General features: G+C 44.7%; 1 protein-coding gene across 1 annotated transcript in view; it reads right to left on the bottom strand.

The window, feature by feature from the left end:
• PACC1 (proton activated chloride channel 1) overlaps window positions 1–18,036 on the bottom strand; it is a 179,242-nt gene that overhangs the window by 85,558 nt on the left and 75,648 nt on the right. The gene's annotated exons all lie outside the window — the stretch shown is intronic.

The raw sequence follows: 18,036 nt of genomic DNA, 5'->3' as shown, positions 1-18,036 counted from the left end.
GCTGTGGCTGCCCCATCCCTGGCAGTGTTCAAGGACAGGATGGACGGAGCCTTGGGCAACATGAGTCTACTGGAAGGTGTCCCTGCCCATGGCAGGGGGTTGGAACTGGATCCTTTCCAACCCAAACCATTCTGTGATTCTATGATTCTATGATTGCCAGCAACTATTCAACCACCTTTTCTACTGCACTGCCACACACAAAGGGCTGAATCTCTACTCTCTTCCATTTTCTAGTCAAGACTTTAGCTAAGCCTATCCAAAAGCACTTGGAAATAATCTCAAATGAACTACTTGGTTAAAACCGTGGAATGAAAACATTCCTGTTTTAGATTCAGTTCAGATTAGTCTAGATCTACTTCAACACCTTTATCCTTCCAATGGAAAAAAAGATGAGTTCAAGAGCTTGTGCATGCTGATGCAGACACATCAGCCATATGGGGACAGAAGCTGGCATTCTCACTTTGCCTTCAGGCAATTTTAACCTACTTTACAACTCTTTGAGACCTTTATCTGACGCTTACTGCATAATTCTTAGTGAATGTTTCCAGGCCTTTTACCTGCTCACAGTCACTAGCCGACCAGAAGGTACTTGCTGATTATGTGGTTGTTGGTCCTTCTCGAAGAATACATGACCACAGAGGTTACAGAACATTCTCAGGATGTCCTTGACACAGACGGACCTGACAACTGAAATAGAAATGAAACAGCATCCTCAGATGATTCTAGAGATAAGCTACTTCTGTCATTGCCGTAGTTAAGAGAAAGGCTGTAACTTAAATGGCATCCCCGACATGATATTTATGTAATAATTATTGCGGTGAATGCCACATTCCAGTGGGCGTAGAAACCACCCCCCCCGGGTAACACATTGCTTTACTGGGAGAGTGCAGCACTGGAACAAGAGCACCATGGTCTGCGGCTTGCTCTTGCTCTCGGCTTGAGAGTTGTTCCTTCACACAGCGCCGCGCAAAGAGAGGTTAAACACGTCGCAGGCGCCCTGGCTGATGCCAAATAAAGGCAAACCGACGGCCCCGCACAAAGAAGTCTCTCTCCGTTTCCAGAGCTATAAATTCAGACGGAGCTATTGACCCCCATGACTCAGAGGCATGAGAAACCAGCACCCCAGCCCCTGCTGCCCGCGGGGTGGGCACGACCGGACAGGGCGCAGGCTCTCTGCCCACCCTCCCCTCAGCGGGGGCAGTGAGAGGCCCCGCGCCACCCGGGCTCCTCACCTCTACCGGCCGGCCCCTCATCTCCTCCAAGGATGAGGAGAGCCCGAGCTCAGGATAAGGAAAGCCGTGGCCGGAGGACGTTAAGGGCCCGGGATGAGGAGGCCGCAGCCTCCGCCGCGGCAGGAGCCCCGGCCAGGCCCTGCCCGGTTGCCAAGCAACCGCCGCCGGCTGCTGTAAACACCGCCACGCACGTGACGCGACACGCACAGTAATTACGCATTACGTCACCTCTCCCCCACCTACCAAAGCCTATAAATAACCCGCGAGCGGCGGGGGGGCGTGGCGCCGCGGGAACGTCACCGATGACGCGTCCCCCCCACCCCGCCCTCACTCACGTCTATTTTTAATCCTTTGTTCCAAGTCCCCGCCCCACCGCTGGCCGCCGCGGGGTGACGCCATCCGCTTCCCGGAACGATGACGCGACGGGAGGGGGGGGTGCTGCTGGAATGCGCGCGGGGCTCCGCTGCCTTAAAGGGGCAGTGTCCCGTGTCCCTGTCCCCGCCCCCGGGCGGAGGGCGGCCCTGACGGATGGGCGCAGCTGGCGGGGGAGGGGCTCGGAGCCGCCGCGCTCTTCCCCGGTCCAGCCCCCGAGGGGCAGCGGAGTCCGGTCCGCGCTCAGCCGGAGCGCTGAGAGGGGCAGCGGGCGGCAGGTGCCGTCGGTCGGTGGGGTCCGGCCCGGTGCAGCCCCCTGAGCGGAGCCGGGCGGGTGGGTTGGGGTCGGAGCCCAGGCGGGTGCCTGGGGTCTTTGCTCCCGGGCCCGCGCGGTGCTTCTCGGGGTTGGTGTTAGCGGTGCTCATACCCCACGGCGGAACAGCGGCCGGGCCCTGCCTCATGGGCGCCGGGGGACGAGCAGTGCCCCAGAGCAGCAGCATCGCGCCGTGCCTCTGCGGGGCGAACCTCCGATACACATCGTTAATAAAGAGACGCTAACTGACGAAAGAAGGCGTCCTCACTGTACTCTTCATGTATTTCTAGCTGCAACACAGCAGCGCCGAATACTGTGTAGAGGTTTTCTACCGATGCGTTAAGCATGAATGCGTTTGATGTGATAAAACCCGATTTTAACCCGGCCGAGAGCTAGTATTGTCCATAGTAGGTTATCCCTGGAGCAGGGATGTGCTCCAAAATAAAGCCCCTCACTCAGTATAAGGTCGAGATGATGCTGTGGCGTCATATTTAGCTCATGGCTCGTAGGGAAATGTAGGGTGTTCTTAGTCACCTATGGCATGACCTTATATTCCCACTCAATTTAGTAACAACAGTTGGTTTCTTATGGGGCATGTGAGATTTAGTTTATTAACAGAGTTTCTAGGCTAAGTGGGGAGAAAGAAAAGGCGTGAGATGAGAAGTGAGCAGATGAAGGGGAAGTGCTCAGAGGGATGGAGCTCCCAGGGAAATGTAAGTCTTGGCTCCTAAGCTTCTCAAATGGACGTTAATGTAAATGTATGGTTACTTATGAACAAATACTTTGGATAGATGTGATTTTCCCCCTGACTTTTAAATTATCTGGTTATGATTTTCATTTGGGCTTTTGAGTTTTGTTTAGTTGTGAGCCTTTTGGTTGAATAGCATAGTGGGATCTGTGGAATACTAAGCCTCTTGTGTTCAGAGAGTGATGTTTCAGCCATCTGAAAGGAAAAGAACCCAAAAGCCTCCATTTACATTCAGATGGTATATCTTATTCCTATCATACAGATGATATATCTTATTCACCAGGCTGGTATGTGGGATATTGATATATGTTTGAGCACGTAAAATCCTGGTAGGCAAATACCAGAATAACCTGCCTCTGTATATTATAGACAAGAAAAATGCTGCAGCTTGGTCCTGAGGTAGCCAGTGTGTCACAGATGTATGTCCCCTTATCATTGAGCTCTGAATGAATCCTGCTCTTACTGTCCCTTCGGCTGCTTCAAGTTAGGACAAGTTATGTTACAAGGACATTTAGCTTGTTGAGGAGCTTCTGGCTTGGTGCATTAGGATCTAAAAGTGAGCTAAAAGGATGCTGTTTTTTTTTTCTCACATGTTTGCTTGCATTAACTAAACCAAGGAAGAGGTAGAATTAATAAAACATCGGAGATGAGTGACTCCGAACTGTAATCTAATTCGGATGTCAATTTAAAGAAATCACTGCCGTTTGAACTAAATAATGAATGTCAAAAGCTGTTTATGTGCAGAGGATACCTGTGATGTTTTACTGGGAATGTCATTCTTTAAAAATCCAGTATTTTTCATTCTTGCTCTTATAATAAATAATCAGGCAGGCTCTTCTCTTTGCAATCCTTATGTTCCAGTGAATCTGTCATGCAAGCTTCCCTATGAGTCATTATCATAATTTCACATCACTCATTAAATGAAAGTTGTTTTTCCCCCCTAACTCCCCTAACCTATCATGCCAACAGGAGCATTCAGAAACTGGCACTAAGGTGCAGCTCTCATGCAAGTTTTCTGTTTCCCCGTGACTCATTTGACATTAACATAATTATGTTACAGGAGTCAAAGTGATTTTCCAACTATGAGTAATGCACAATACTAGAGCGAATGTTTACAAGACACCGAGGCATATCAGCTAGCTGAAGTAACCAGCTGCTGATAACAGCTGAAGTAAGTTAGGGAATTAAAAAGACTTAGAACACAATTAGCCTTCTTTGGGGCTCGGTGCCATGCACAGCCGTGAGGTAGATCGTCAGCTCCGCGAGGAAGGATCCAGAAGCAGCACTGTGCCATAACGGGGAGAAGACTGAGCCCGTGGGTAGCTCGCATAAGAAGTCTTCATAGTTTTCTTCCCACTTGCATATTTATGGCAAAGTCGTGCTCGAATGAGAGCAGTGATCTTTTCAAGAAGCGGCTCTATTTACCAGGGTTTATTTCAAAACGCCACTGACACGCATCCTCTCAGCCAGCAAAACAAGATCAAAATGAAAGGACAACAAAACTGATATTAGGTCATCTCATAGATATTTGGAGCTGTGAATAACACAAAGGAAGAAAACCAAACAGGATAAGGCAAAATTGAGTCCTGGTACCATGATGAGATATCTTTTCTCTGCAATAAAAATATCTATCTGCAGGCTGGTGGTAATGGCACAGAGGAGAATTGCAGTGAATGTGTTCTGAATAAATAGCAGAAAGGGTAACTACAAAGTGCGTAAGCCATAAGAAAAAACTATAAAGGTAAGATAAAATCTTAGTGGTGATGATTTGTTTCTGTTGTTCCCCCAAATCTGTACAAATTACTGACTTCTCGGGATTTTTATTTCAAGTACTTTGACAAATAGGTTGAATTTTTCTGACTGCTTCTTTCATGAGTGGCTTTTGAATGAAACTGGGGCACTTTCTGGTTAAAAGTCTCTAAAATATCCTTCCGGTGAGGCCGTACCCTGTAATGTGCTGGGCACCCAGAACATCGCTGGTTTCATAAGAGCTTCATAAGAGCTTCGTTTCTCCTAGGATAAGCCTAGAAGGTAGAAACCTAATTTTGAAATACCAACACAAAGTAGCTACGATTTGTTAAAGTATAGAACCAAAAATAACCAGTTAACAACTTCCCTACAAAATACCACAAGTGGGAAGGAGGGTCAAATGCAGAAAGCACGTGCTGATAGCAGCACTGCCTGCAGAAAGCGTGTTTTCCAGGAGACAGATTCCAAGAATTTGGAACAGAATTCCACGTCACACCCGGTTCTTTATTTCATGAGAAAATCTGCTGAGGCCAGACACGTGGCTCGCTGGAATTGCCATCACTGGCTCTCAGGGCTGGGTGAGGACCAGAGCTGGTAATAAGGGTGTTCGTGGCTGAGGAAGCTGGAGGTGGGAAGCTTTGCCACAGTACCTTGCCTTGGCAACACTCCCCATGTGCCAGGAGAGTCAAGGCTTGGAGGTTTCCTGTTTTCCCTGCTATGGTTTTCATGCTGCACAAACGTGGGCAAACTCTAGATCTGTTTCCTTCCGTTTGCTCACCTCTTACTTGTTGTAGCCTCTTACTTACTAGGGGACGTAATGTACCTGCTGTGCAGAGATGGCTTTGAATGGCAACTGAATGTACTTAATACATGTTGATAAAATCCCCCAGCAAAACCCAAACCAGACACAAGCAGAACAATCCAAGCCCCATCAACAGAAATAAATTCCCATAGCACAATTTAGCAGTCTTAAATTTAATCTGATTTGCTGTAAGCTCATCCGGGACTGTAGTTTTATAACTACGAACATCCACCTCCATAGCATGCTGCTCCACTGGGTTCACATCTGTTTTCACTGCTTTTAATTACCAATATCCTTAACTACCAAAGCTCGGCTTTTTGTACTCCACTTTTAAAAGAGCAGGTTCTTGTCCTACAGGTGTCTAATGGGTTATTCCTTATAGTAACACATAACAGGAGAGTTTTATACAACAGTTCTGCTCAGCTCCGTACCTACCTGAAGTCCCTGAATGAATCTGTCTTGAAAGCAGCATGCTCTGCATTTTCACCTCTTGCTTTCCAGCTGATCTCCAGAGGAATTTTCTTCTTGCAATGATTTTCAGGGCAGTGGCACACCATGCTCCTCACTTTTTCCTTCTTGGAGACACTACCATTTGGATGTAACACTGATGCAGCATTCTGCAGTGATATACAACCTGTGCAGATTCCAAGTATTTAACCTTTGTTCCTTGCTGAAGCTTTGCAAATTAACTTAAAATAGCAAGAGTGAAATAGGCACCGAGGGACATTGACTGGAAGTAGCTGATAAAATCTTGTGAGTGTTGCTGGCCCTTACTGGTTGATTGGGTTTTGTTTTCAAGCTGAGCTTCCAAAACGAAATGGGCACAGACAGTTAGTGAGTCTATAAAATCATTGTGATTTTAGAAAGCAAGTAGAAGTAAACAGATCCATTGGGATTTAGGTTATGTTCTGGATCAGAGGAAAATCAGCGGATGGTATTTTTCTGACTTTTCAGAGTATGTATCTTGCAACAAGGCCCAGTGTTTCTATATTAACACCGGCTATCTTGGTGCCAACTGATAATGTGTTACTCTGAATTAGCACCAGAAAACAGAACTGGGAGCGCGTACCCATGCCAACAGCAATGAAAATCACTTCATCCAATTCCTTACCTGGGTGAGACCCCAGTGGTGTTGTCTTCCCTTACTTTGCATGGAGCAGCATGGGCTGCTGCCATACCCCACTGCAGGACAGCTGGGAGACCACAGGCAACCTCCTCCACGGCTACCAGGGGATTTGGGAACGTGTATGTTAATGCCAGGCCACCGTCACAGTAAGAAATGAGCTCCGTTAGGAAATACTCAGGGAAACCCTTGGATGAATGGCAAATATTGCTGTTTGGGATGGTCGTGGCTATCCAGCACGTGCTTATGGGTTGAGAAGGGCTGAGTTAACATGAAGACAGCGTGGCTTCAAGCATGGGACAAGCTGGCCTTTTCATGTCTCTGGGCTGGAAAGAGAAGAGCTGGTTGAGAAGAGCTCCCAGGTTTTCCCTGTGGGGCAGCACAGGGAGGTTAAATGGCTCCGTGGAGGTATTTGCTCTGCTGGAAACTCACTGAAGTCAACAAATACCAAAGCTGAGACTTTGTTCTGCTAAGTGAGGGGAAGCTCCTGCACCAGGGGCCATGCTGCCAGAAAACAGTGTCCCAAGTCTTCCCTCGCTCAGTAGCCTGCTCTCTAAAGGGTTCCTTCCATGAGGTTGTGCTTCAGGTCCCCCATATGACTCTTAGTACTCTAAAGAAATATTATATATTGTAATATATATATTTAGAAATAGTATATCTCATAATATATATCTCAGTTAAAATGTGTTAGATACAGGTTCATTTTTATAATACATTTCGTATAATGACTTCTCTTAGGAAACTTAATTTAGCAAAATATTAATTCTAACACTGAAAAACTAGACATTAGATTTTGTTCTGTATTAAAGCCCAGTCCTGCCAACACCTATGTCTGTGCTTAAGTTTAAACAGATGAGTAGTACTGGACTTGCTGGGATTATGTGCATGATTAAGTGTATGTGAAAGTGTTTCAAGGCCAGGATTTCCCAATTCTTCCACTTTTTTTTTTTAGAATACCCCACAAAAACTAAACCAAACTCGTAACCACTCATTCAAGTAATAGGATCGCTTGTGTGAAGGGACTTAACTTTGATAAGCAAGGTATCTTACAACACAAGTTTATATCCAACTTAGCATAATTGAACACTCCGATGCTGGGATTAAGTGCGCAAGTGTATTAGGAGGAAAGAGAAACCCTTACCTTAACACCCTGAGTGTCAGCTGGGTTTAATATGGTTATTTCAGAATAAGGTGGCATGTTTCAAAGAAGAGCTGGACCTTTTATTTAACGTGTTCTTTTCAGTTTTCTATCAACATCAGTTTGCTGTTGTCCAGAGAAGTTCAGAGCTAACCAGTATTTTACTTTGGCATGGAATTGTGCTTTCTGCTTACGAGGAGTACTGAACTTTGTTAAATCACTCGTCAAAAACGTTCACACAATAGCTCTGTCACATTACCAGTTCAAATTAGCTGGTTATGGAGGTGTTGAGTCTTTCTCCTGTCTAAACATTTTCCCACTGCTTTCTAAAAGAGAGCTGTCCCTGCTGGTGGTGCACTTGGGTCGTCACAGGAGAAAGCAAAGCGGTTTCTCACGCCTTGTTGGGGATTGCTGCCTTTACTGTGTAATGTAAACTCACTCAAGAGGCTCAGGAGCCACCTCAGCCACCCAAAATCCAGTCACACCAGTACCTGACTTCTAGGTCCCCTTTCTTGATCCTCAGCTGGAAGGCTTCATGCCCTTGAAGTGGCTCCCAAGTTGGCCACCAAGATGTGCAGGGAGCAGCTCAGTGTCCCCAGTGAGACACGGAGGATACGGGCTTTGGGAAGGCACCTCTGTCCTCTTGAGAGCCACAAACCTCAGATCTTTACCTGTGCTTTGGTCTCTTAGTTTTAGTTTAGCAAAGCGCCGCTCCTTTCTTGCAAATGCTGCTGAAGGGATGAGGTGGTGCTGCTGCCTTTAAGCATCCAGTAGGGAATTGTGAGATCTGCGGTTCAGTTCCACTGACTGTCTAATGAGGTTTAATCTCATATTTCTTTTGGGCTGGGAGGTTGCCTGAACTATCAGGCTATGCTTGGGGAGAAGAGCACCCTCCATGCTCCTTGCTGAGGCCATGTAGAAAATAGAGGACAGTTGGCTTGGGAGGAGACTGTTGCTGGTCCTCATTCTCAGGGCTGCTCAGAGATGTTACACACATTTTAGAGCAGAAACGGAGCCCTGTTCTCACTTTTTGAAGCAAGTACCTAAAAGGGACCTGGTCTTTGAAAGAAAGGCATAGGATAGGCATAGGATAGGCATGATTAGAAAGCACATTCCTTGGAGGACCTAGGTGAAAATTTACTATCAAAACCCACTGGACACAGTCCTGAGTAAGGCCTCTAGCGGGGTAGCAGATGCATTTGAGCATCCATGCAGCAATGAAACTTTAAGGTGCACAGGAACACGAAGGTTGCTGACTGCAGTGCACATGGGATCTGGGTGCCAGGATGTTTATAGCCCTGGGCAAGGGTTTTTCTCTAAAAGGAGCTTGGGATTTGCTTCCTTTAGGTTACTACAGTTTGTCCACTGTAAAGCTGCCACCCCAATCCATCACAGGAGGTTTGAAAAGGAGGAGGATCCAGATCTCCTGTAACTAATGGATGCGGCTGAGGTTTTGCCGTCGTTGTCCCAAACAGCTCTCAGAAGTTCACAGAAAGGATGTTTTCAGATTAAAACAAACAAGCTATAAATATTCCAGTAAAAGGAAGGGATGCGTACTGGGTGAACTTTGAGATGTGCTCCAAAAATATGTTGCTGACCTCCTACTCAACATACTCTGTTTCCCTATTAAACTGTAATATAATTAGGGGCTGCTCTAACCCTGACGCTGGTTTAATGCTTACATCAATGGAAATACTGCCTCGCAGACTGCACGGAGGGTAAGGTATACATGTAGAGTCTAAAATAACCCATGTAGAAAGAAGGACAGCAAAGAAAGAACTCTTACCCTCTTAAATATTGTGGTGTCTTATCACATAGGTGTAAAGGGATGTTAGGTGAAAGATCTTTGATCACTTGGACTCAAAGCTCAACTCTCTTTTCATTGCTACAAATGAAGCGCAGCCAAACTGGAGTCCATGAAGTCACATGGAGAAGGGAAAGGAGAACTGGGACCAAACTTAACTGAGGTGCAGAGCTGAGGGCAAAGACCAGAGGAAATTTGGAAAATAGGTGATGACTGTGCTGGTAGGCGATCGTGGTGCTAACAGTCACCGTGATGATAATAGTTGATGACTGTTAGCTCATTTCTCCTGTGGCTACTAAATTTCACCCAATAGCACTTCTGGTGAGCTCTGAGAGATGTGCAGCAGGTGCCATGATAAGACAAGGACAGGTCCTGGTCTAGGGTAATAGAAGAAGGGTGATTATACTCCCCACCATCAGGTTTTATAAGCAGTCCATTGGGGCAGGCACATTTACAAGTAAGATTCAATGAACAGATTATGTCAGGAAGACAAAGGATGCTGAAGTTCCCCTCTTACCCACTTCACAGGAGAGAGTTTAGAGAGGCAGCCTATGGCTCTTCCTACCAATACCCATGGTGGGGAAGAAGCTGCATGGAGGGTGCTGGTGAGCTCCTGAGGAGCTGGGCTGCAGCCAGGAATGCTGCTTTTACAGCCCCTCTTGTAAAAAGACGTCCATTCTAAAAAGGCAAAAAGGTTTAAGCATATATTCAAGTTGGTGATGAAACCTACACGTGCTTAGACATCTGCATGGATATTTTAAGGATACAGAGGATTAATGGGAAAAAAATTATTAACATTATATGAAGTATATTATATTAATAGTGACCAATAATAATTTTAAACTAAGCCCCAACCACTCAAGCACACGTTGAGCCCACACACTCTGCGAAGGAAAACGTGCACATTCCCCTTGCTGTGACAGTCTTCTTTTACTGCAAACGCTCTCAGCCTAACACATGGCTGATTTACAGCCTCAGTTCAGAAGACTGTACAGACCACCAAGGAAATGGTTGAGAAAACCATGGAGCATGAACACCCACTGTTGCACAAAGAACAAGTCATCAGTAGAACAGAGACCTGCCAAATCTAAATGGTGCTTTCCACGTTACATATTCCCTCTGCTTCATACAGAGCCTTTGAACACGATATAAATCATCAACAAAAAAATACGAAGCTAAACCTTCCCAAGCCTAATCCTTGGGTGATGAAATGAAAGCACTTACGCCAGTTTCTAGAGTTCATAGCTTGTTTGGGGTACTCTGTCGTATCTGTAGTTTCTACTCCAGCCATGAAGCTGATGATTCATCTGACTGGTTAAAGGGGAGTAGTGTGTAAATGGCACTAACAGACACGGCCTCACTAAAGCCAGGAAGCGTAACACTGAGCCTAATTTGTGGTTTCCAACCACAGGACCGATCCTGCAGTCCCAACTTGAGGAAAACCTCTGAAGCACTGGGCATGGCTATGAATTCAGCACGGAATGGCAAGCTGGGCTGGGGGCTGCCTGATACCTCTACCTGTGCCACAACAGGGGTGTCATTTGGAAGCAGGCTTGACTTAACATTTCACCACTTTTCTGATGCAATGTGGAACATCTTGGCTTATGCAAGGGCAAGAAACACTTCTCTATTAGCAAGGAAACTACCTTCCCTTTCAGAACATGGCCGGCATCTGTCTCTTTTAAAATGGGATGGTAAAACGCATTTTACTTAAATCAGCTTTCATTTATGGGGGAAAAAATACATTTAAATAGGCTTGAATTACACTTTCCCTTTATAAGAAATAATTCAGCATCTGCTCAAGTTCTAAACCTTTTTGTTTTGGAAAAATAACAGTAACTACTGTCCTTCAAAGGTCTGTAGTGAATGAATTGATCAGCCCTTATGTAGAAGAAAACTGCCAAAGTAAGGACCTTGACAAAAGACCACAATTTTATACCTTGCCAGGTAAATAAATGTCTTAGAAGAAATACAATTTCACAGGAAACAGTTATAATATTTACAAATACTATTTTAGATCTTTAACAGCAAACCTCAAGTTAGGCAAGGCTTGAGACCTATTCAGACATGTATTTAATTGCTGTGCTGAATATGGGCTCATATTTGGCAGTTGAAAGATTGTCATCCTTTTTAGAGCCCAATATAAAACAATTGCATATAAGAAAAATACATTCAGAATCCTTACCAAATACTACTGCAACACAGACATTGAATACTAAGAATAGGTGCTAATGCGACTAGAGAGCATCCAGCAACAAAAGGCTCATGTCTGATGGCCCATTAGAATGCTAATTAAAAATACACCAACCTTATCTGTGATTTCCATTTGGGAATATCTCAGCTACTTCACCCTTCACCCTAGAATGTAAAGTATTGTTATGCATTTCAACAGACTGGGAAACAGAACCAAAGGAAGACCATTATCCACAATCACAAAGACAGTGAACAAGGAGCCCTCTCATTTCCTGACTCCAGTCTAGTGAGCAGCACTGTCCCCATCTGCCTCATGAATAATGATTTCCAGTGTAGAAGGACTGAAGCCCAGCTCCACAGAAGGAGGCTGGGCATGCTGGAAATCAGTGTGTCCCTCCGTACCACTTACCGTCTAACCTGCAGTGCAGAAATAAGCATCACTGTGATCGAGACATTCACAGACCTAAATTTCCCTTATAGACTTGGGCTAGGGATTAATAAAACCCCATCATCAAGAGCCCTTGGTCTGGAGGGAAAGACCTGAGTCATTTTCTCAGCTCTGGCTGAGAGGGATGAAGCTCATGTTCCCCCTTTCTGGGGAGAAATGATCTAATCACAGACTGATCATCCGTGCTGTTTGGGGAATCTTACTCTAGACTTCTGCAGCTCAAGATGTCCTATCGTGAAGTTATGAGCGAGCCAGGCTGTGCCCGACTTTACAGCCTTGTGATCAGGACGTGCCCTGGACAAGGGGCATCCTGCAGTCTGTTTTCTCCCTCTGTAACCATTTTGCTTTGGAGAATCTCCAGACAGAAGATGGACTCTACTCCACGTGGGGTGGCATTCCCCACTGGACTGACATCACTTGGGAACCCAGGGTGGCTGCAGTGACTCCCTGCATCTTCTCCCCTTGCTGAGGTGGCCTCATCGGCAGCCTCCCATGCCCACAGAGCAGTCAGGATTTGAGCTCAGGGATCGCTTTTGTGATTGCAATTGAGGCAGTCTGATTTTACAGCTGCATGAGCTCTGTTGGTTTAATTTTACTTACACTTTGTTCTTGTTATCTGGGCAAGTTACTGTACAGTTAAAGCCAAAAAAATACACAGGACAGATAAGAGGCTGAAAGTTAAGATCATTCATGTGTTCCTTTCATGGCAAGGCACATGTGAAGTAGGTGAGAGGACAGACGATAAGCAGAGTGGAAGCTGCGATGGCAGCCTCAGTTTTGAATCTTCTGAAGATTGCAGATCTGTCATACATCATTCTTATTTGAAATGGTTTTTATGTAGAAATCAATATTTAATACTTGGAAACGTGTATTTTTAATTATGATGGCAAATTGTAACTTACATATTAATCAGGCAGATGAGAAAAGCTGTTTAAAGCACCATTAATGACAGTAAGTCCCAGTGTATTCTTTATATATGCACAGTTCCAAAGGCACTCAATAGAAGGAGTTTTTATAGGGTGTGTGTGTTTGTGTGCAGCATTCTGATTCCATAATGCATCCAAACTGTTTGTAACTTAGCACAGAAAAAAATAGACATGTTCTCCCATTCGCTTCCTTTCACTGTCCGTGTTTCCCTGGAAAACTGCTAATACAGACTGTCATTACATTAGTCCACCTAAGGGGAACATAGACGTATCAGAAAATCATTTCTAGCATTTCTTTCAAGTCATTTCAAGAGGAGAGCTTTGTATGCTGAGAACCAGCGTGACTAAATGCTGATTTTTCATAGTCCCCAGGGGCTAAATTTATCTCTCATGGAAGTCAATGGGAATCTTTCCATTGACTTCAGTAACAGTTGGATCAGGTCACAGTATTTTAATTGGTGATGATTTTTTTACATATAAAGCCATTGATGAAGTTCACTATAAATCTCTAACTGCTCCCAAATAAAAGCTGGCATGCTTTTACAAGGTGGAAAGGATGGAGAGAGGGAGATGAAGGAGAGGATCTGTGAAGATGGAGCTTTTCTTGCCGTTAAATGGATGGGACTGTAAAGGCACCATCAAGGAGATAGGATTTCTGCTTTCATGAGGGCAAAAGAATACATCTGGTGTATCATTTTGCCTGTTAAGTGGAACCAGTGAGTTTGCTTTATTCCGTCTAGTTTAAGACAGGATTCTTTCATGTGTGGGATCTCTTTTGCTTGTGGGTTACTACCTGAATGTACCCAAAGAGATCAGAAATTGCAGCTACAGGTTATTGTACTTAGCCACCTCCTATGCTGGTGCACAAAGTCCATCTGATAGAAGACAACTTAAAAGGCTTCAGCAAAAGGGAACTAAAGATATACTTGACCGAGTGAGCTTCAGGGCTGTCTCTGAGCTAGAGAGAAGGGGTGTTTGTGTAGCCTGTCCCTCTACCCTGCGCTCCCAGAACACTGCCTACAGCAGTGTCTGACAACCTTGTGGAACATTTAGTTCAATGAAGTTCCACTGAAGTTCAGGGTAATTTTGGGCGCAGGAATCCGGTCCTGAAATGTAGATCCTGTTGCACCCACCAGTGATTTTGTTATCATTGCCTCCATCTCGTTGGTGCAGAAACAAGAAGTAAAATGACAGAAAGCAAAAGAGAAGATAAAAATTTAAGCTTCATCAGGAAGCTGCCTAACAGGAGCGGAAGCACCAATGGGAGAAAAGTTGCTGGAAAAAAGGAACAGAAAAGGGGATGCTGAAATCCAGGGATACAAGGAGGGAAAAGAGAGAAATGAGAAGAGGAGAAACAGGGAAGTAGCAAAAGGAGAAACTGCTGTTTGAAGGAAACGGGAAAGATGACTATCACAAAGCAGAAGGTGGTAGGAAATGGGATGTCCAAAAGGAAATAATAAGTGGAGAATAAATGGATTTAGGAGAATAGTGATAGAAGACAAAAGTAAGGAAAGAAAAGTAAGCTGAAGAGGGAAAAACAAGGAACAAATGAATTTGTCTTCAGTATTAGAGAATAAAATAAGTTCAAATAGTGCACCTACCTCCACAAGACGTAATACTCATCCACTTGAGTGGTACCAAGTACAAGATGGTACCCGGGTTTGCCATACAGCCTCTATGGAAGTCTCTTCTCTAACTGTGGTTTTAAACTCCCTTAGTTTTTGGACCTGTTAGCCCTGTAGAGATCCAGACCTTCCTGAGTGGATTTGATCTCCACTGCCATGGGCTTGGGGGTTCTTTTAAGCGCTTGTTGGAGAAACTCTTGGAAGTAGCTCACAGATGCCAAGGGGTCCCCAAACAGCAGCTAAAAAGACCTGGGCTGGGTAGGGATGGCTGATGCTGCTTCTACTGCAGATAACTCCCGTAGTTCATGCAGTAGCAACCTAAACCTTGGGAAAAAGAGTCCTAAGTTTCAACTCTGGTTAGTCCAGCCAGATAGGAAAATTGTTAAGAAAACTGGCTCAAAACTAGTGCATATTTAGGGGAACAGGAGATTCTTACCGCACAGATTCAGACCTGAATGTACAGTACAGAGAAATCAAAGGGAAAGTTAATTTTCATCACAGAAATAGAGAATACTTTTGGGGGGGCAACATTAAAAAACCCTGATTCTGTGCTGATTTTCCAGTGTGACAACTCCGAGTTCTGGAAACCTGTTTCTCATCATATATGTGCCATGCAAGGAAAAATTGGACCTGTCAGGATTAGAGTAATTTCAAAACTCAATGCAATTAAAACTGCAAAGCACAGAGAGAGATGAGTTTTACTCAAGATACCACTGCCCATTTCATTTCTTTAAATCTTGTTATATTTCCACTGGACCAATAGGTTTATTGGAACTGCATGACCATAAAGCAACAGAGGAACTGGATGGGACACAGGGATTTTAGCTGTGGTACTCTGACTGAAATCCTACAGTGGCATAAATATTAAAGACAGGAGACAGCAGAAAGCTTTTGCTGTAAGGATGGGAGCGAGTTCCTCTGTATAATGACATCTATAGCTCTGTTTAGCAAAGAGACAACCATACTTTGGTTCTAATCAAATTCCCCCAGTGTATGTAGTAGTGGCAAGGGATGGGGGAAAAGGATTTGGTCAGGAAAAGGCAAAGGAAAAAATTGTTTCCTCTGCATTTGAGACTCCTGGAGGGCTGGAAGCACCACACTGTGGGGTGTTAGATGCAGCCTAATGCCTCTGCAGGGGGAGAAGGATCCAATACATGTTGGTCTTCTAGTGATGAGCTGCTGTACCTACCTTAAGGGAAAGGAGGAAAAACAAGCACAAATGTCACCTTTGGGAAGCGAGTGCTGTTGTGCTCGGAAGTTTGAATGATAGAAAGAAATGAAATGGAAAAGGACCGATAAATATTCAGAGGAAAGTAAAAGAAAGGTGTTTTCTGAGCTGGAAAAAGAAATGGGCAAAGAACATCAGAGCAGCTGGTGGCCGTACTGGGTTTAACTTCCTGATAGTCTTCATTATTAATGCTTGTTTGTTTTGTTTTAAACTGGAGTGCATTCCTGTGTTTTCACTGAAATCAGGTTAGCTTCTGTTTGCAACGGGAGCAGGATAAAACCTCCGTGACGCAGTGGAACCGGGCTTATTTTTCACTGTGGTTTCATTTTCCTTTTTTCACTGAAGAATTTCAAGCCAGGACATGTTTCAGTGGCCTAATCTTAACTGCACACGGGAACGGTCTCTGTTTGCTTTGCAGGGAGGAGCTGGCTCACTTCAGGAGTCGTTCAAGAACGAACACAACTGGTTTGCTGTCAGTTCTTAGTACCGGCTGTAGCTCACGGGCAATAATGGAACCAGCAGTGGGGAAGCAGTGTTGTATAACAAGTAAATGTCTTGGCTTTAGTTTAGTACAATATAGCATGATTTCAAAACAAAACAATCATCTGCCTACTTGGTGAAGTGTTGTGATTGTTGAGCAGATGTCAGTGACTTAACAACAGGATAACAGCGCTTGCATTTCCCACTTCGGAGGGAGCTGCTTTTTCCCTCCTTCATTATCCTGCAACACTGCTCTCTGCTTAGCTGAAAAACACCCCAAATAAATTCCCACTTTTGGTGCAGCTCCCTAGTTGCTGAATCCCTGTCAGAATTACAGCAGGCACCTGTTCATGGCCACCGAGCCCGATGTTGCTAACACGTTTCCACAATAACTTCATGCTCGGAACTTTCCAACCAATTATTTTCTGGGAAGAAATTTTCCACATTTGGCCTTTGCTTGAGAGGGATTTTTGTGGGTTTTTTTCCTTCTAGGCTCGAGAAAATCGATGCCAGCTGTTCCTGAACACAGCCCGGGTTACAAAACCATGCCTCTGAAGTAAAGAGAGCTTCACAGGCTGCACCGAGCTGAAGCATAAAGCTCGCTCCAGACCCTTCTGGGGAGCAACGTTTTTTGCCTAGCATTATACGTGACACTGATTTACTCAGATTAATAAGGATAAGGCATTAAACGTGTTTTGGAGGAGCTGTAGATAGCGAGAAAGAAAAGCTTGCAGCAGAGAGCTGCCAGGTAGGTCAGAGGAGCTCCCTCCTGCCCTCCGCAAAGTGCACTTCATTGTTTGAGGAGAACAGGGATTGACTGCACCTTCCACAGCCCACGTCACTGCTCCGGGCTACCTCCCTTCCCCAACAGATGATGAGTCTTCTTCCCAGAGCAGGCAATTGAATGTAAAACAGGAGGGTTAAATGTGCACATACAGCACATGCACATGGAGTGGAGATGCAGAGGAACTTTCAAATTAGTATTAGAAATCAATACCCTTGCTAAAATGCTCCAAGCAATGAATATATGCCAGAAGATACCACTTGCGATATATTACCTGTTGTCAAAATACAGCCATGTTGAACGTTATGCAATTAATTAACTGGTTGGAACACTTGATCAGGGTATATATTTTATAGGTGAAGGTATATAGACATTATATTGGTTTAGTTAGAATAGCCTCAAGCATTAAATGTTCTCATCTTCCCATGCCTAGTGCAGAGGCTTGAGGACTGTCTCAATGACAAGTTTGTATGTATCATATATGGAATATTATCCTAGTTAAGAGCGTACGTCTCTTTTTGTAAGCCTTCTGCATCTCTTCTGTATCTTACTTCCTAGCACTCTGGGGGCTTTTAGAAGGCAATTTCTGTGGCTTAACAAATCAGGAAGCTATGGAAACAACAAAAAAAAAGAGAGAACTAAACAAAACCCCTTCTCCACAGCCACCACCGTATCCCCCTCTCGCCTATAGGGACTCTGGTTTTCCCTGAAATCGTAAGGAAGTCGACAAAACCCACAATCAAACAACAAAAATCCCACCTCGAACCGCATTATTTTTAGCTTTCTATCGTTTCGTGCGAGGGGTCTTTTCCCCTCAGAGTAAAAACTGAAGCCTTCTGCTTCATGTAAAATGAACTTTTGTCACTTAAAGCAGCGCTGGGATTGGGGGGGGGGGGGGGCAGAGGAGGGAGCCGTTAAACAATTTGTTCCTGTAGAACACGATCTCATAATCAGTCCTTTCGAAAGGGGTTTTTGGTTTGGCTTTGGTTTTTTTCTCTCTTTTTTTTTACCCCTTTTATTTTCCTTTTTGGCCGTAAGAGGGACTTCGATTTATTTTCGGCAGCAAAACGG

This window comes from Pezoporus flaviventris, unplaced genomic scaffold, assembly GCF_033815535.1.
Source record: "Pezoporus flaviventris isolate CSIRO_AGI_PZ_B2104156 unplaced genomic scaffold, CSIRO_AGI_Pfla_v1 ptg000083l, whole genome shotgun sequence".
Taxonomy (NCBI): Eukaryota; Metazoa; Chordata; class Aves; order Psittaciformes; family Psittacidae; genus Pezoporus; species Pezoporus flaviventris.
Note: the sequence above shows the minus strand (reverse complement) of the source record. Positions and strands in the feature narration are given on the sequence as shown.